The sequence below is a fragment of the Bombina bombina genome, chromosome 1 (assembly GCF_027579735.1).
Source record: "Bombina bombina isolate aBomBom1 chromosome 1, aBomBom1.pri, whole genome shotgun sequence".
Classification (NCBI taxonomy): Eukaryota; Metazoa; Chordata; class Amphibia; order Anura; family Bombinatoridae; genus Bombina; species Bombina bombina.
Genome location: NC_069499.1, coordinates 668225958 through 668247244, shown reverse-complemented (window position 1 = coordinate 668247244; position 21287 = coordinate 668225958).

Below are 21287 nucleotides of genomic sequence, written 5' to 3'. Positions count from 1 at the left end.
GTGAGGACACATTGGCTGAGCATCAGTAGCATGTCCTTCTCTCCCTTAGACAAACTCTTAGCCACCTTCACCCAGGGAACATTAAAGTGTATTTAGTACCAGACAACACCATACACTATTTTAGCCTACATTACATGTATAGGGTAACCTATACAAACGTCACATAAAGTTCAGAGGTACTCATATCGGGTAGACTTTGATGTGGGGGTCATTCCCCACTTAAATTAAAAGTTAGACTACTAGGGCAGCGCTCTACTTCATTGTTCAATTCTTGTTCATATTTAGGTTCTAACAATAGTTTTAAATGTTTTACAGGGTTTCATTTACCTACAAGTGTTATTATTTCTGTTAATATATCAATAAATGAGAGTAATGGGGTTACTACCCCTTGTTGCATATTTTTATCTAATTTCTCTGATTGCTATATCAACTCTTTTCCCCTAGATCCAATAGCAATACTAGAGAGTGCCATGACACTCCTATTATAAAATTTTCTTCATTCTCTTGGTATCTATATTTGAAATGCAAGAATGTAAGTTTAGATGCTGGCTTATTTTTGGTGAACAACTTGGGTTGTTCTTGCTGATTGGTGGATAAATTCATCCACCAATAAGCAAGTGGTGTCCAGAGCCTCAACCAAAAAAAAAGCTTAGATGCCTTCTTTTTCAATTAAAGATAGCAAGAGAACGAAGCAAAATTGATAATAGGAGTAAATTAGAAAGTTGATTAAAATCGCATGCTCTATCTGAATCTTGAAAGAAAAAAATTGGGTTCAGTGTCCCTTTATGGATCTATTTCCCTCTTCCACGTTTCTAACCCACTAACCCTTGTTATATAGGTATTCATCTCTTCCTATTAGTAGCACAATCTGCTATCTCTTTAAATAGTCCTTTTTTCTCCTCTCTCCTCTCAACCACCGCCCCCTCTCTTTTTTTTTCTCCTCCCTTCGAGCACGTACACTCCCCCAGTGCACAAATGGCAGACTCACACTCACAGGCTGGAGGGCATTCCATAGATCTCTTTACCATCAACGTTAAGGGTCTTAATAATCCAGGGAAGTGTTCAATAATCACCCGTGATTTACACAGAATGGGTGGTGACATAATATTTGTTCAGGAAACGCATTTCTCCAGACTTGGGGAACCTAAATGGTTTAACCGCCATTACCCAGTAGCTTACTTCGCATCAGGACCTTCTAAAAAAAAACGGGGTGGGCATATTGTTCCGCTCCACAATACCTTTCCAGTTCGATCAGACATTTGGGGATCCTAATGGCAGGTATCGTATAGTGACGGGTACACTATATGGTAGGCCCGTGACCCTGGCTAATCTCTACTTCCTGAGTAGTGTGCAGGACTTGTTTTTTAAAAAGATTATGCACAAATTATTAGAAGTCCAGAAGGGAATCCTCTATTTGGGAGGGGATTTTAATGTGACACTGAACCCCATTTTGGACACCTTGGATGGTCTCTCCAGCACCTCCCACAGAGTGGTCAAACACCTCATCAGGTCCTTTAGGGACCTAGTCCTGCATGACATTTGGTGCACGTTTCACTCTTCAACCAAAAATTACACCTTCTACTCTCATCCACATAGGAAGTACATAAGGATTGACTACCTCTTTACAGACTCAGCAGAGCTCTTCATCACGATGGGTAGTAGCATCAACCTAATCACTTGGTCGGACCATGCTCCTGTCAGGTGCATTATTGACTGGCCCAACACCCCAGTAACTCCTTATGTTTGGAGACTTGATGAGTCTTTACTAGATGGTCAACCTCTAAAACAGGAGCTACACAACAACATTGAAGAATACTTTTGTCTGAATTCGGACGATACTTTGAGCAGTACTACTATCTGGGAGGTGCACAAGTGTCTGCTCAGAGGTATACTGATCAGACATAGAGCAGCTTTGAGCAGGTCTAAAAGAGACCTATACAAGACGCTCTTGGCACGGGTGGCCCAAACTGAATTAGCGCACAAAGAACAACCCCACTCCAGGAAAACCTGGCCCTAGCCAGATCGGCCCTTTTACATCACCTGTAAGAAGAACAACAAAAAAAGGCACTAATGCTCAGACAGCAGCTTTTTTAACCAAGGCAACAAAGCAGGGAGGCTTCTAGCGCGGGCCCTGGCACGTAAGAGATTAAACACATATGTATATGATATAGTTGATAAAAATGGGGAGACTCACAGAGATGGACAGTCTATTGCCAACGCCTTTGGGTGTTTTTATGAATCTCTTTACAATATACATCCTACAGATGGAGAGCAGGGAGACCGTCAAGGTAGGTTGACTTCCGAACAAGACATAATAGATTATTTGGCGGTTGTCAATATGCCGAGATTATCTAGAGAGCAGGCGGACCAATTGGATACTACCTTCACTGCCGAGGAGATCCTTATCGCCATCAGGGGTCTCCTGGTCGGAAAAAGCACAGGCCCCGATGGGATTAGCACTTGCTATTACAAAACATTTGCGGTTATCCTGGCACCTCGCATGCTTCACATATTTAACCAGCTTTCGGTAGTTACAGGTTGATCTCCCTGCTTAACTCCGATGTTAAGATTCTGGCAAAGGTTATAGCCACTCACCTTAAACATTCTTGCAGAGGCGAATTACAAACGCATCAGAGACAAAGTCTCAAGAGACTTAGAGACATGGAAAAACAAAACTATCTTCTGGATGGGAAGAATACATGTTGTGAAGATGAATGTTTTACCTAGAGTTTTACCGAACAAGACATAATAGATTATTTGGCGGTTGTCAATATGCCGAGATTATCTAGAGAGCAGGCGGACCAATTGGATACTACCTTCGCTACCGAGGAGATCCTTATCGCCATCAGGGGTCTCCTGGTCGGAAAAAGCTCAGGCCCCGATGGGATTAGCACTTGCTATTACAAAACATTTGCGGTTATCCTGGCACCTCGCATGCTTCACATATTTAACCAGCTTTCGGTAGTTACAGGTTGATCTCCCTGCTTAACTCCGATGTTAAGATTCTGGCAAAGGTTATAGCCACTCACCTTAAACATTCTTATCCCAATTGGTCTCTACAGATCAAGTGGGATTTATCCCTGCTAGAGAGGCGTAAAATAACACTCTCAAAGTCATCCAGCTGATTTCCTTTACTCATCCCAACTCCGCTCCGTTGGTACTTGTATCAATGGATGCAGAGAATGCATTTGATCAGGTTAATTGGCGTTCATGCCACACTTTATTCATAGAGTGTTTTCACTATATTCCAACCCTAGTGCCAGGGTTCGAGTTAACGGTATGCTCTCCACATCTTTTTTAATCTCCAATGGCATGAGGCAGGGGTGTCCCATCTCGCCTCTACGTCATGGAGGTATTGGCAAGTAAGATCCGAGCTAACCCTAGTATCAGGGGCATTACAGTAGGTGGAATGGAGCATAAGTTGGCAATGTATGCTAATGATGTCCTTCTGACTCTTGCTGACAGCGCCTCCTCCCTCTAGGCTTTGCTAGCAGATTTTGAGGCTTATGGGCGGGTCTCGGACTTTCTTCTTAATCCTACCAAATCTGAGATCTTAAACATCACGGTGCCCCCGAACATCTTTGAAAGCCAGAGCCAACGTTGCCCCCTTAAGATTGCCCAAAAGCATTTAAAGTTCCTAGGTATCACATTGGCCCCCTCTGTGAGGGAAATTGCAGAGGTGAATTACAAACGCATCAGAGACAAAGTCTCAAGAGACTTAGAGACATGGAAAAACAAAACTATCTTCTGGATGGGAAGAATACATGTTGTGAAGATGAATGTTTTACCTAGAGTTTTGTACATCATGCAGGTGATCCCTCTCTCATCTGCCGCGCATTAGATCCACCAGATTCAATCAGCACTTGAATCATACTTCTGGAACAGTGTGAGACTGAGTATTAGTAAAAATACATTATATCTGCCCAGAAACAGGGGAGGAGCGGGGGTCCCTCTGCTGAATGAGTATTGCAAGGCGATAAGCCTCCAGCTCCTTGTGGAGTGGAGCCACAACTCCGCCGATAAGGCCTGGATAAAATTAGATAATGAGATACTACAGAGGGGCAACGTCAGATCCCTTGCGTGGATAGGGGCTGTACATCGCCCCAGTTGTATTTCACAATACCCCCTGATGGAGGGTGTCTTTTTGATCTTGGATAAAATAATCAAAACTAAAAGCTGCATATCTACCATCAATTTGCCGGTAACTCCGGTGTGAGAAAACCCTGACAACGGTTTTGAGAACAAAACACATAACCCTGGCTCTGAGGTAGCCTTATCAAATTCTATTTATCAAGGAAAGCTTAAAATCCAGGAAGGCCTAGCAGAATGGGACAGAAGTATGTTCTCTTCTTGGTTCCGAGTAGCAAAACTAAACCATTACTTCACTAGTCTCAAAGACAAGGCCTCCCTGACTAGGCAAAAAACACCCTTTAAAATGCTCTGCACCACCACGAATACTCCACGCCATCTATCACGCTTCTGTACAGAATATTATTGGTAGGGAGTGATACAGTGGTGCCTTCCTCTGTGGATGCCTGGCAAAGAGAGTTGGGCTCTGAAATTGACACAAAAACATGACTATCTATCTTTGACAAAGCAAAAAAGGCATCGGTCTGCTATCTCTTTAAATAGTCCTTTTTTCTCCTCTCTCCTCTCAACCACCGCCCCCTCTCTTTTTTTCTCTCCTCCCTTCGAGCACGTACACTCCCCCAGTGCACAAATGGCAGACTCACACTCACAGGCTGGAGGGCATTCCATAGATCTCTTTGTCATCAACGTTAAGGGTCTTAATAATCCAGGGAAGCGTTCAATAATCACCCGTGATTTACACAGAATGGGTGGTGACATAATATTTGTTCAGGAAACGCATTTCTCCAGACTTGGGGAACCTAAATGGTTTAACCGCCATTACCCCGTAGCTTACTTCACATCAGGACCTTCTAAAAAAAACGGGGTGGGCATATTGTTCCGCTCCACAATACCTTTCCAGTTCGATCAGACATTTGGGGATCCTAATGGCAGGTATTGTATAGTGATGGGTACACTATATGGTAGGCCCGTGACCCTGGCTAATCTCTACTTCCCGAGTAGTGCGCAGGACTTGTTTTTTAAAAAGATTATGCACAAATTATTAGAAGTCCAGAAGGGAATCCTCTATTTGGGAGGGGATTTTCATGTGACACTGAACCCCATTTTGGACACCTTGGATGGTCTCTCCAGCACCTCCCACAGAGTGGTCAAACACCTCATCAGGTCCTTTAGGGACCTAGTCCTGCATGACATTTGGTGCACGTTTCACCCTTCAACCAAAAATTACACCTTCTACTCTCATCCACATAGGAAGTACATAAGGATTGACTGCCTCTTTACAGACTCAGCAGGGCTCTTCATCAAGACGGGTAGTAGCATCAACCTAATCCCTTGGTTGGACCACGCTCCGGTCAGGTTCATTATTGACTGGCCCAACACCCCAGTAACTCCTTATGTTTGGAGACTTGATGAGTCTTTACTAGATGGTCAACCTCTAAAACAGGAGCTACACAACAACATTGAAGAATACTTTTGTCTGAATTCGGACGATACTTTGAGCAGTACTACTATCTGGGAGGTGCACAAGTGTCTGCTCAGAGGTATACTGATCAGACATAGAGCAGCTTTGAGCAGGTCTAAAAGAGACCTATACAAGACGCTCTTGGCACGGGTGGCCCAAACTGAATTAGCGCACAAAGAACAACCTGCTAGCGAGGCACTCCAGGAAAACCTGGCCCTAGCCAGATTGACCCTTTTACATCACCTGCAAGAAGAACAACAAAAAAAGGCACTAATGCTCAGACAGCAGTTTTTTTAACCAAGGCAACAAAGCGGGGAGGCTTCTAGTGCGGGCCCTGGCACGTAAGAGATTAAACACATATGTATATGATATAGTTGATAAAAATGGGGAGACTCACAGAGACGGACAGTCTATTGACAACGCCTTTGGGTGTTTTTATGAATCTCTTTACAAAATACATCCTACAGATGGAGAGCAGGGAGACCGTCAAAGTAGGTTGACTTCCGAACAAGACATAATAGACTATTTGGCGGTTGTCGATATGCCGAGATTATCTAGAGAGCAGGCGGACCAATTGGATGCTACCTTCACTACCGAGGAGATCCTTATCGCCATCAGGGGTCTCCTGGTCGGTAAAAGCCCAGGCCCCGATGGGATTGGCACTTGCTATTACAAAACATTTGCAGTTATCCTGGCACCTCGCATGCTTCACATATTTAACCAGCTTTCGGTAGTTACAGGTTGATCTCCCTGCTTAACTCCGATGTTAAGATTCTGGCAAAGTTTATAGCCACTCACCTTAAACATTCTTATCCCAATTGGTCTCTACAGATCAAGCGGGATTTATCCCTGCTAGAGAGGCGTAAAATAACACTCTCAAAGTCATCCAGCTGATTTCCTTTACTCATGCCAACTCCGCTCCGTTGGTACTTGTATCAATGGATGCGGAGAATGCATTTGATCAGGTTAATTGGCGTTCATGCCACACTTTATTCATAGCGTGTTTTCACTATATTCCAACCCTAGTGCCAGGGTATGCTCTCCACATCTTTTTTAATCTCCAATGGCATGAGGCAGGGGTGTCCCATCTCGCCTCTACGTCATGGAGGTATTGGCAAGTAAGATCTGAGCTAACCCTAGTATCAGGGGCATTACAGTAGGTGGAATGGAGCATAAGTTGGCAATGTATGCTAATGATGTCCTTCTGACTCTTGCTGACAGCGCCTCCTCCCTCTAGGCTTTGCTAGCAGATTTTGAGGCTTATGGGCGGGTCTCGGACTTTCTTCTTAATCCTACCAAATCTGAGATCTTAAACATCACGGTGCCCCCGAACATCTTTGAAAGCCAGAGCCAACATTTCCCCCTTAAGATTGCCCAAAAGCATTTAAAGTTCCTAGATATCACATTGGCCCCCTCTGTGAGGGAAATTGCAGAGGTGAATTACAAACGCATCAGAGACGAAGTCTCAAGAGACTTAGAGACATGGAAAAACAAAACTATCTTCTGGATGGGAAGAATACATGTTGTGAAGATGAATGTTTTACCTAGAGTTTTGTACGTCATGCAGGCGATCCCTCTCTCATCTGCCGCGCATTAGATCCACCAGATTCAATCAGCACTTGAATCATACTTCTGGAACAGTGTGAGACTGAGTATTAGTAAAAATACATTATATCTGCCCAGAAACAGGGGAGGAGCGGGGGTCCCTCTGCTGAATGAGTATTGCAAGGCGATAAGCCTCCAGCGCCTTGTGGAGTGGAGCCACAACTCCGCCGATAAGGCCTGGATAAAATTATATAATGAGGGGGGGCGGAGCTAACTGCCGAGCAGGGAAGACGCATCTCTTAGGAGCTCTGCTGTTATCTATGAAAAATATAAGATTATTTAGCTCTATTTGCTTAATTTTTGCCCTTGTGGGATCCCAATACACACCCAGACACCGCTAAAAGGCGATTATAAATTCTTGGAGCCTTTAAAAGAGTCAGACTCCGTGGGTAGCGGAAATCAACAGAGGCCTTGGACTTCTACACCAGTTGCCGGAGGGTCGGGGCTCCGCTCCGGCGACTGGAGTGATAAGCCGGGAGGCTCAACTAAGAACTAACCGGATTTTTATAGCCCGCCAACTGTCAGGCAAAAGAAGCAGGGTTGGAGCCACGCGCGGATACCGCGCAAATCATCTTACAGCTTGCATCCTGCATTACGGCTACAACTGACCTGCTTGTCAAACAGGCGCTTGGTCCGGAGGGTTGGGGATCCGCTCCGGACGAAGATCTTACCGGATGGTGGACATAAAGAGTTACCGGATCTGCTGCATCAAGCTGTGAGCCAGAGTCACAGACTGGAGGGCAGCTGGTTGGGCCTGGAGGCTGAACGGACACTCGGGTTTCCCTGTAGGGTGACGGAGCAAAGAGATATAGTCACGACCAGATTTGAAGGCCCCCGGGGTAAGCTGGCCACAGGCCTTTTGATTTATACACTGCCTACACACCTGAACTATAAAGGGCGCGAAAAAGCACCATTTTTCCTGCTGGCTTGTTGAACTGTGCGGTCCCCGCTACGGCCCACGTGGGATCAATTGCAGCCTGATAGACACTGACAATAAACGTACTTACTAATACCCTTATAATTTGCTCAGGGGTATACTTAGACCGTGCTACTTCTGTGGTCTACTCCTTGCCAGCCTGCCCGGCCCTTGCAGAGGCCTAGAACGCTATTAAGCCCAACTGCTAATAGAAGTGTAACAGCTAAGTCACAAATAGAGCGGCCCTGTAAGCTTGGCCTCGGTACACATATTTTTGCGGCTAGGGGTCTCTGGGGACTTTGATGCACATTCCTAGGAGGCATATCTAGACCCACCCTACTCTAAATAGTGAGCTACCCTAAAGGAAAAATTTCCTGCTCTGGTAAACCTTCTCAATTACATTAAAAAAGCAGGGGGAAACAGAAAGAAGCAAACAAGCAAATAAAGCAAAAAGAGAAAAACATCAGCAATACATTTTTGCTAACCCATCAAGCTATATTTGAACTGCATTACGTTCTTGAGCAGATCAGGTGCCCCTTGAGGCTGTCCCTGGGGCATAGGGTGAATGAAACTCATACATTACAATATTAAAGGCAGCTGCGCCAGTCCAGGTGTCATTGTAATCACAGCATAATACAGAGTGCAGTGCTTTTGCTTAACCTGCAGTTTCCCTCTGGAGACTTTTTGCAACAAGAGGCAACATCTGATCTTTTTTTGAAGACCCCCTGAAGATTGCACTATTTGTTTACTAAGGTCTAGCTGCCAGCAGAAAGCCCTAACAACATAACTTGCCCCACATATTTGGGGATCCTGGTGTCTTCCAGGCCCCATACATTGTCACACTCTGGGTCTTGAGGAGCTCAGCAACCTCTGCAGGTCATATTGACACCCTGGCCTGCTACTAACTTTTGCTACCAAACAGCTACATCAGCCCAAAACCTTGTGCTGACTATTCTGACTGTACTCTGTCAGTGGGCCTCACTGTATTGTGATTCCAGTGCTGCTGCGTCAGCTTATGTGCCTTTGAGCCCTAACTCAAAGTGGAGTGTTGTGTACTAATTTTGCTTGTTTAACAATCTTTCTTCCTTACAGGTCTGATGCTAACGTATTAGCTCTTGGTCTATCAGACTAAGATTTCAGTGTTATATCATTCCCTTGCCTGTCTAACCACTTATTTTATCTGCAGGTTGTCCTTTTATAACAACGATTTTTGCAGTTAGTAAAACTAGTATAACTTGATTGTGCAACCCCCTGAGACTCACCCTTTCCGACCTAGCTAGTCTAGGCTGGTCACTTCCTCTTCCCCTTTCCCCTTCCCTTGGGTCGTATCCCCCTTCCCTGAGTCGAAAGGAGGCCTTTGTGCGCTGAAGGCAGCCTCCCCTACGGTGCTGCCTATCTGTTTGTGTGGGACTAACAAAATATATACCAGCATAGTCTATACCCATTCAGTCTTTCTGTAATATATATATGTAACATGTAAGCTTACTTAGATGTCAAGACCCCAGTCAGTTCTTTAACAAGCAGATCATTCTAGTGCTTCACCCAGCAGACACTACAGATTAGAATCTACTTCCCTTGATAATCTCGGACACTCTCTCCATTCATTTCCTGTTGTTCAAAGAAACAGCAGGTCATATCCTCTCTCCTTTTTCCGTCCTGGCCAAGTGAGGGCAAATCCCCTGGAGAGGGTGTCTATTGAGATTCTCATCCTGCCCATCATCAGAGACGCCTGACCAAGTTTTGTTGCTACCCAAGGTAGAGCTGTCGGACTTCCTTTCGATGTTCAAACCAATGCCAAATATGGCCACCTAAACCAAGATTGACGTCAGGGGGACTTAAGCATCATCCTTTTCACCTGTGTCTTATCCAATATATTTTAATACAGAGCAAGTGCCACACACACTGGTCAGGCCACAGAAGCTAACCTGAAACCATGTCCCATACTACCAAAAGAAAGTCTAAACCATCTCATCCGCCTGGAAAAACAGTAGCAGACCATTTTAAAAGCCACCATGCTGGTAAATCACAAAATTTATAGAGAATCTCCATCTGCACAAGAAGGCAGTGAATCCGAAGGCAGTATGGACTCCCAGTCTCCTATACTAGATACCCTGTCTGCAAACATTGTGGATGTTCTCACTAGACGAATGAACCTTCTCCAAGAAACTTTGACAAAGGAAATTAAAGGTTCCACAGCTGAACTCCGTAGAGAGATCGGTGCATTGGGAGAACGCACCGAAACTTTGGAGCGTAAGCAAGAGGATTTAGCTGTGGACCATGCTCACTTACAAGCCTATTCCCAAAATCTAGCAATCCAAATATCTGACCTAGAACTAAAATTAGCCGACATGGAAGATCGCTCCCGTTGGAACAATCTAAGATTCCGTGGAATACCTGAGGAGGTAGGCCCCCAGGAATTGGAGTCCTATGTTTTGGAGTTTTGCAATATCTTACTGCCCTCTTCAGAGACGCCCAGTCTCTTACTTGATAGAGTCCACAGAGTAGCTAGACCCAGATCTGTTTCCCAAGACAAGCCTAGGGATGTCCTGGCTAGGATCCACTTCTTTACCCACAAAGAGAAGATAATGAGAGAGCTGGCCAACAAACCCCAACTTCCCGTTAAGTTCCAACAACTCATGGTATTTCCGGACATCTCCAGCTACACTCTACAAAAGAGAAGGTCCTTCAGGACCATCACCCAGATTCTCAGAACGGAAAATATCAGATACAGATGGGGATACCCGACAAGGCTCATAGTCTCCAAGAATGGGGAGACTCACACAATCTTTACCCCTAAAGAAGGATTTGATCTACTACAAGAATGGGGTCTCGCTCTAACTAAACCCCGAAAGGATATGGACTCTATACCCTCTACAGCTCGGTCAGATGTTCAAGATATGCCCCAAACAATAAACAGAGCTAATAGAAAGGACACCCCTTCTACTACCGAAATCCGGGCTGATGCCCCAGATTTTGCTCCCAGATTACAAAGCCCCACCAAACGATAAACAAAGAGTTCCGATCCGAAGTTCATAAACATATATATATTGTTTGATATATTTACCATATACTAGTTACTCATTCCATAGAGGAAATGGGGAGACCTGGGACCTCCCATAGGTGACTGGATACTTACCCAGCGGTCCCCGCTCTGTTCTTTATGTAACCATCCTTTTAAGCCGGAACTTACGGGGCCCCCCCTTCCCTCTCAGTTCTTTAAGTTGCTTAATCCCTCCCAGGCATTTATATGTTATTGATCTATATTGTTATGAGAGTTAACTGAGTTTGCAATGTATTACATACCATTAACGTTACATACTAATATGCTTATAGACATGGGGACATGTTATTTAGTTTAAGTGAAGTATACTGGTATATAGTCCCCCAAATGATACTTAAATAGCTCTGATCCATAGGTAATAAATATGCATATAATGATTGATGTTATATCATTAACTTTACAGGGTATTATGCTTGTTGCAGTATGATGTGTTATTTAACTAAATGGAAAGACACTGGTTTATTCTTTTTATTCACATTCCCCCAATGATAGTCAATCTCTACATACAAGTTAAATACTTGTACTACCCCCCCCCCCATACACGCAAATTTCATTTGTGTTATCCCCCTTTTGCGGGGACTGGAGAAGTCAGTTTCGTATTTAGATACACTTCTCCTCTTGGTGATCCTGCGGTTCACCACATTTGATAAAGTATATAAAACCTCACTTGATTAATACAGATACACTCGGTTCAAGCCTATAAGACATCTATTATATGGTTTGAACTGAATAGCTGATCCTCAGTGTTTTCTTTAGATTTTGTTTTGTTCATTTGTTCAATATCTGCTCTTCCCATCATCCTCTAGGTGAAAATCGAAATTCTTATAGGAGGTGATCCTTAGTGGCTCTTTGTGAGGGCCACACTCAGGTGTGCATCTCCGGACGGGGTGAGTCTGATACCTGAATCCCTCCCTCTAACTTTCCTTCCTCGCTCACTCCCCCTTTCCCCCCCCCCCCCCCAAAAAAAAAAAATGGCGACGACTTTTAATACTATTACCTTTGCAACATTAAATGTTAAGGGACTTAACTCACAGGAAAAGAGAAGTATGCTTACCAATACTATGAAGTCCCTGAAAGTACAGGTCATGTTTTTACAGGAGACACACTGGTTAGCGTCAGCCCTGACCCCGTACAAGACCCCGGAATACCCTATAGTGGTTCTAGCTTCTCATACTGAGAAATCTAGAGGAGTAGCGATTGCCATACATAAATCCCTTCATTTTGAACATATCCACGCAGATAAAGATAGCCAAGGGCGATTCCTATTGCTTAATTGTAAGCTAAACGGTATACTATTCACCCTAGTGAACATTTATGCTCCAAACCAATCACAATCTAAATTCCTAAAAGGTACGCTGTCCAAATTAGAGAAACACAAAACTGGGACGATAATACTAGGGGGTGACTTTAATATGATATGGGACCCCCTACTGGACAAGAAGGTGCAAAGTGGGAAAACAATTGACGCGTATTCTATTACTACAGCCAATAAGTTCCGACAATACATTATCCAACATAATTTGTATGATATCTGGAGGGCACTACACCACACTGAGAGGGACTATACATATTTCTCAAGACCGCATAACTCATACTCAAGACTCGACCACTTCTTCACTGACTCATGGACACTCAATAGAGTTGTAACATCACATATAAAGGTCTGCCCTTGGTCAGATCATGATATTCTGATGTTCACTCTCTCTACTGACCTAACCACAGAGTCTAGACCTAACTGGAAATTTCCAAAACAAATGATCCAAGATAAAGCTTTCAGAACTTCCCTTCAAACCTCCATTGTCGAGTTTCTTTGAATAAATGATACCCCAGATGTATCCTCTCAAACAATATGGGCCGCTTTAAAGGCATACATAAGAGGGATATGCATTCGGAGACAGGCATTGTTTCGACGTCAGGCAGGTCAATCCCTAGGCCTTCTTGTTGTTGAGCTACGCTCTGTAGAACAGGAGAATAAAAAATCTCCAACTACAGACCTGGCCGATAAGATTAAGGTACTAAGAACACAACTGGCTGATAGAGAACTGCAAAGAGTTAAAGACTCTTATGCTAGATTTAAGAAGCTGATGTACTGTCAAGGCAATAAGGCCTCAACCATCCTTGCCCATAAATTAAGGAGCAGGACAGCGGCAGCCCGAATCTAATTCTCCGGAGAGGCAACACCTTGGTCTCCTCGCCCAAGGAAATTGGTGAGACGTTTGCGGCCTACTATTCAGACCTATATCATCTTAAGCCCTCGATGGCTACCAAAGAGTCTTCTTCACGCGAGGTAGTAGACTTTCTACAGACGCTAGGCTTGCCAGCCCTCCCAGAGGAGGATAGAGAAGCCCTTAAAGCCTCATTCACCGCAAATGAGCTTAACCAAGCCATTAAACACATCCATAATAACAAAGCTCCGGGTCCTGATGGCTTCCCGAATGCCTTCTACAAGCTGTTTAAACCGGAACTAAGCGGGATCCTTCTTAAGGTCTATGCCGAGGCTCGAGAGGCAGGCTCATTTCACAAAGAATTTTTACAAGCAGTGATCTTGCCTATCCCTAAGCCAAACAAAGACCCTTCACAATGTACAAGCTACAGACCAATTTCTTTGATAAATGGTGATGTTAAGCTATATGCCAAGTTATGGGCTAATCGCCTTAATAGCATGCTTCCGAAAGTGATAAATACAGATCAGGTTGGTTTTATGTTTGGCAGAGAGGGACCGGATAATTCTCGAAAAATGCTAAATATCCTTACGGAGGCCTCCCGCTTGAGGCTCCCCATGCTGGCCCTGTCGTTAGACGCAGAAAAAGCGTTTGACAGGGTCAGATGGGAATACCTATGGCACACACTTGCCCAATCTGGCATACCGGAAGATGTGATCACGGCAATTCGAGCCCTGTACTCCTGCCCCTCTGCAGTAGTTAAAGGTTTGGGTTTTGCCTCTCCGGAAATACGTATTACCAATGGCACCAGACAAGGCTGCCCTCTGTCACCTCTGATTTTTTCCATGGCCATCGAACCCTTGGCCCAGGCTATCAGGCAATCACACACAGTACGAGGCGTCCAGTTTGGCGACACGACTGTGAAGATTGCACTATATGCGGACGATGTCACGCTCTTTTTAACAAACCCAATAGGCTCTTTACCAGCACTTTTTGATATTATTACTGAGTTTGGTGCTCATAGCTACTACAAGGTAAATGTCACCAAAACAGAGGCTCTACCAGTATATATCCCAGCATTTGAATTGGATATATTACAAACGTCGTACTCTTTTCAATGGACGAGATACACTATTCGTCATCTGGGGGTACAACTTGGTCCGGACCCGAAAATGGTTATTACCGTTAATTATACAAACCTTATTAGAGAGATTACTGAGCTTACCTCCTCTTGGGGTCTTAAGGAGATCTCATGGTTAGGTCGCATCGCATCTTTCAAAATGACGATCTTGCCTAAAATTCTGTACTATTTCCGTTGTATCCCTCTTAATGTCCCCAATACTTTGATAGATAAGCTCCAATCCATTGGACAACATTACATTTGGCATAAGTCTCGGCCCCGGATTGCAGCGAAAATACTCCAAAAAAGATATGAATATGGAGGAGTTGCAATGCCTAGCATACGGGGGTACTATGAGGCAGCTAGGCTCTCTCATATTACAGCATGGGCAGACAAAGGGGAAGTACAGGACTGGAAAAGCATAGAAACATTAGCCCTTTCTGAGGGCTTAAAGTTAGCAGACCTACCCTGGATCCCTAGCCACAGTGTCGATACCTTGAAATTAAAAAATACCATCATCAGAGATAATCTGAAGGTTTGGTATAGCCTCAGAAATCTGCGAGACATTGCCCCACACCCGTCTCCCATTCATTCCATACCAGCCTTACTGGCGGCTCTCCCTGATACACACATTCAACAGTGGAGTGCATGGGACCTGAAAATGGTCTCAAGTCTATACCCCTCGGGTACCTTACTTACTCCTCACAACTTGAGAACAATTATCCCAGAGCCCCCCCCCCCGTGGGCCTCGTTTGAATACTCGAGACTATATGCCTTTATGACATCATGGGGATTCACAAAGGCTCTGAATAGACCCTTGACTAACTGGGAAAAGCTATGGCAGCTTCCTATTAAGACTCCGAAGCTTATATCATTCCACTATGATCTCCTTCAGTTGTCCACAAATAGAGACAAACCTTGGCAGTTGAGAGCATGGGAAGGTGACCTATCTAGACCCATTTCAGAAAAAGACCTAAGTACAGCTATGACACTAACTAAAAAGACGGTACATTGTGCAAACACGCTAGAGGCCTACATGAAACTATACCTAAAATGGTACTATACTCCCATGAGGTTGTTGCAGATGTTCCCCACAACGTCTCCTCTATGCTGGAGAGATTGTATGCAAAGAGGTTCAGATATACATATCTGGTGGGATTGCCCGAAACTTACACCCCTTTGGAATCAGGTAAAAACCCTTTGTGCTAACCTTGGGCTTTCTACCCCACTCGCTCCTACCATTGCCCTCCTACATATCTTCCCGAAGAGTGTCCCAACTCACGTATCTAAACTAGCCATCTTTGTCCTAGCGGCCACGAAACTGGCGATTGCAAGGGCCTGGAAACAAACCCAACCCTCAGATATTACAGCAGTCATATCTATAATGCAGATATATGCCAAAATGGAACAAAGTTTCTACTCTAACATGGACAAGGAGGAGCTTTATTGGCGGATTTGGGAGCCTTGGTTTACCTATCAAGGAGATCACAGTTAAATTCTTAGCTGCATTAAAGTTTATGGTCCCTTCCATTATTATAATTAAACTCTCACACCAAATTAGGGATATGCTAATTGGCTGATGATACTTGCTTTCCTATGTCCCCTACTAATAAACTGATTGCCCACCCTTCTCCTCTCCTATCATATTTCTTAATTTCTATTTCCCCTCTCTTCCCTCCCTCCTTCCCATAGAGGGCCGCCCCCGCCTGGAGATGCGCATTGTGAATGCTAGTTGAAGTGTACAGACAGATATTCCTAAACTGACTTTATGAAGTTCCTAGAAAACTGAGTTAATTGATAATACTGAAGTATTAGTTTGCCCCTGTGTTTACAGTCTGTTCACACTATTTAAAAATGAGGTTTATAATCTTATTCATGATAATTAAAAATGAGGTTCATGCGGTTGATATTGTATTTCATGCTTGATATGCTTGATTTATGTGATTTGTATTTCCATCAATAGCTATATTTACTTTATCATCACAACAATGTTTGCATATATGTGCATTTTTTAGTCACCTGCGTTGTGACACTGGTTGTATTTCTTAATCCTCAATAAAAACATTTTAAAAAAAAATAAAAAAATAAAAAAATTAGATAATGAGATACTACAGAGGGGCAACGTCAGATCCCTTGCGTGGATAGGGGCTGTACATTGCCCCAGTTGTATTTCACAATACCCCCTGATGGAGGGTGCCTTTTTGATCTGGGATAAAATAATCAAAACTAAAAGCTGCATATCTACCATCAATTAGCCTGTAACTCCGGTGCGAGAAAACCCTGACAACGGTTTTGAGAACAAAACACATAACCCTGGCACTGAGGTAGCCATATCAAATTCTATTTATCAAGGAAAGCTTAAAACCCAGGAAGGCCTAGCAGAATGGGACAGAAGTATGTTCTCTTCTTGGTTCAGAGTAGCAAAACTAAACCATTACTTCACTAGTCTCAAAGACAAGGCCTCCCTGACTAGGCAAAAAACACCCTTTAAAATGCTCTTCACCACCACGAATACTCCACGCCATCTATCACGCTTCTGTACAGAATATTATTGGTAGGGAGTGATACAGTGGTGCCTTCCTATGTGGATGCCTGGCAAAGAGAGTTGGGCTCTGAAATTGACACAAAAACATGACTATCTATCTTTGACAAAGCAAAAAAGGCATCGGTCTTGATGAGACTTCAGGAGATGCATTACAAATTCCTAAGTAGGTGGTATTTGACCCCACAGAGATTGAAGAAAATATATCCACACATGTGTGGGGATTTCTGAAGGGGCCTGCGGGGAGGAGGGATTACTTTTGCACATATGGTGACATTGCCCACGCTTACAGCCCTTCTGGGAGGATGTGTTTCATGAGAGTGGTAGGCTTGTGAATATCATTTTACCTCCTAACCCCAACTACTTAAAGGGGCAGTCTAGTCCAAAATAAACTTTCATGATTCAGATAGGGCATGTAATTTTAAACAATTTTCCAATTTACTTTTATCACCAATTTTGCTTTGTTCTCTTGCGGCTAGATTTGGAGTTTTCTCGGTAACGACCCGAAAAACTAACGCCAGCTTTTTTCTGGCCGCACCATAAAAATAACTCTGGTATTGAGAGTCCACAGAATCGCTGCGTTAGGCTCCAAAAAAGGAGCGTAGAGCATTTTTAACGCAGCTTCAACTCTCGATACCAGAGTTGCTTACGCAAGCGGCCAGCCTCAAAAACGTGCTCGTGCACGATTCCCCCATAGGAAACAATGGAGCTGTTTGAGCTGAAAAAAACCCAAACACATGCAAAAAAGCCGCGTTCAGCTCCTAACGCAGCCCCATTGTAACCCTTCCTACGTCTGCACTTAACACTCTAACATGTACCCCGAGTCTAAACACCCCTAACCTTACACTTATTAACCCCTAATCTGCCGCCCCCGCTATCGCTGACACCTGCATATTATTATTAACCCCTAATCTGCCGCTCCGTAAACCGCCGCTACTTACATTATCCCTATGTACCCCTAATCTGCTGCCCTAACATCGCCGACCCCTATATTATATTTATTAACCCATAATCTGCCTCCCACAACGTCGCCTCCACCTGCCTACACTTATTAACCCCTAATCTGCCGACCGGACCTGAGCGCTACTATAATAAAGTTATTAACCCCTAATCCGCCTCACTAACCCTATAATAAATAGTATTAACCCCTAATCTGCCCTCCCTAACATCGCCAACACCTAACTTCAATTATTAACCCCTAATCTGCGGACTGGAGCTCACCGCTACTCTAATAAATGTATTAACCCCTAAAGATAAGTCTAACCCTAACACTAACACCCCCCTAAGATAAATATAATTTACATCTAACGAAATTAATTAACTCTTATTAAATAAATTATTCCTATTTAAAGCTAAATACTTACCTGTAAAATAAATCCTAATATAGCTACAATATAAATTATAATTATATTATAGCTATTTTAGGATTAATATTTATTTTACAGGTAACTTTGTATTTTTTTTAACCAGGTACAATAGCTATTAAATAGTTAAGAACTATTTAATAGCTAAAATAGTTAAAATAATTACAAAATTACCTGTAAAATAAATCCTAACCTAAGTTACAATTAAACCTAACACTACACTATCAATAAATTAATTAAATAAACTACCTACAATTACCTACAATTAACCTAACACTACACTATCAATAAATTAATTAAATACAATTGCTACAAATAAATACAATTAAATAAACTAGCTAAAGTACAAAAAATAAAAAAGAACTAAGTTACAAAAAATAAAAAAATATTTACAAACATAAGAAAAATATTACAACAATTTTAAACTAATTACACCTACTCTAAACCCCCTAATAAAATAACAAAGCCCCCCAAAATAAAAAAATGCCCTACCCTATTCTAAATTACTAAAGTTCAAAGCTCTTTTACCTTACCAGCCCTGAACAGGGCCCTTTGCGGGGCATGCCCCAAGAAGTTCAGCTCTTTTGCCTGTAAAAAAAAACATACAATACCCAAGCCCCCCAACATTACAACCCACCACCCATATACCCCTAATCTAACCCAAACCCCCCTTAAATAAACCTAACACTAAGCCCCTGAAGATCATCCTATCTTCACCTCACCGGGTATCACACCGATCCGTCCTGGCTCCGATATCTTCATCCAACCCAAGCGGGGGCTAGACATCCACTGAAGAAGTCCAGAAGAGGGTCCAAAGTCTTCATCCTATAGTAATTTAGAATAGGGTAGGGCATTTTTTTTATTTTGGGGGGCTTTGTTATTTTATTAGGGGGCTTAGAGTAGGTGTAATTAGTTTAAAATTGTTGTAATATTTTTCTTATGTTTGTAAATATTTTTTTATTTTTTGTAACTTAGTTCTTTTTTATTTTTTGTACTTTAGCTAGTTTATTTAATTGTATTTATTTGTAGCAATTGTATTTAATTAATTTATTGATAGTGTAGTGTTAGGTTAATTGTAGGTAATTGTAGGTAGTTTATTTAATTCATTTATTGATAGTCTAGTGTTAGGTTTAATTGTAACTTAGGTTAGGATTTATTTTACAGGTAATTTTGTAATTATTTTAACTATTTTAGCTATTAAATAGTAATTAACTTAGGGGGGTGTTAGTGTTAGGGTTAGACTTAGCTTTAGGGGTTAATACATTTATTAGAATAGCGGTGAGCTCCGGTCGGCAGATTAGGGGTTAATAATTGAAGTTAGGTGTTGGCGATGTTAGGGAGGGCAGAATAGGGGTTAATACTATTTATTATAGGGTTAGTGAGGCGGATTAGGGGTTAATAACTTTATTATAGTAGCGCTCAGGTCCAGTCAGCAGATTAGGGGTTAATAAGTGTAGGCAGGTGGAGGCGACGTTGAGGGGGGCAGATTAGGGGTTAATAAATATAATATAGGGGTCGGCGGTTTTAGGGGCAGCAGATTAGGGGTACATAAGGATAACGTAGGTGGTGGTCGGCAGATTAGGGGTTAAAAAAATTATTCGAGTGTCGGCGATGTGGGGGGACCTCGGTTTAGGGGTACATAGGTAGTTTATGGGTGTTAGTGTACTTTAGAGTACAGTAGTTAAGAGCTTTATAAACCGGCGTTAGCCCAGAAAGCTCTTAACTACTGACTTTTTTCCTGCGGCTGGAGTTTTGTCGTTAGATGTCTAACGCTCACTTCAGAAACGACTCTAAATACCGGAGTTAGAAAGATCCCATTGAAAAGATAGGATACGCAATTGACGTAAGGGGATCTGCGGTATGGAAAAGTCGCGGATGAAAAGTGAGCGTTAGACCCTATTTTGAGTGACTCCAAATACCGGCGGTAGCCTAAAACCAGCGTTAGGAGCCTCTAACGCTGGTTTTCACGGCTAACGCCAAACTCCAAATCTAGGTCTTGGTATTCTTAGTTGAAAGCTTAAACTAGGAGGTTCATATGCTAATTTCTTAGACCTTGAAGGCCACCTCTTTTCAGAATGCATTTTAACAGTTTTTCACCACTAGAGGGTGTTAGTTCATGTTTTTCATATAGATAACACTGTGCTCATGCACGTTAAGTTATCTGGAGCTAGCACTGATTGACTAAACTGCAAGTCTGTCAAAAGAACTGAAATAAAGGGGCAGTTTGCAGAGGCTTAGATACAAAATAATCACAGAGGTAAAAAGTATATAAATATAACTGTGTGGGTTATAAAAAACTGGGGAATGTGTAATAAAGGGATTATTTATCTTTTAAAACAATAAAAATTGCCGCCGGATGTCTTGAAGATGGACCTGCTCCGCGCCGGATGGATGAAGATAGAAGATGTCGTCTGAATGAAGACTTCTGCCCATCTGGAGGACCACTTCTCCCGGCTTGGATGAAGACTTCTCCCGGCTTCGTTGAGGACTTCTTGCCGCTTTGTTGAGGACTTCTCCCGGCTTCGTTGAGGATGGATGTTGGCTCTTCAAAACTGTAAGTGGATCTTCAGGGGTTGCATTTGGGCTGCAATAGAGCTAAATGCCCTTTAAAGGGCAATGCCCATCCAAATGCCCTTTTCAGGGCAATGGGGAGCTTAGTTTTTTTTTAGTTAGGGTTTTATTTGGGGGGTTGGTTGTGTGGGTTGTGGGTGGTGGGTTTTACTGCTGGGGGGTTGTTTGTATTTTTTTTTTCAGGTTAAAAAGCTGATTTCTTTGTGGCAATGCCCCGCAAAAGGCCCCTTTAAGGGCTATTGGTAGTTTAGTTTAGGCTATGGGTTTTTTATTTTAGGGGGGCTTTTTTATTTTGATAGGGCTATTGATAGGGTAATTTAGTGTTTGTTTTTGTAATTTAGGTATTTGTATTTAATTTAGTTAATTGTACTTAATTTCGGTAATTTATTTAATTG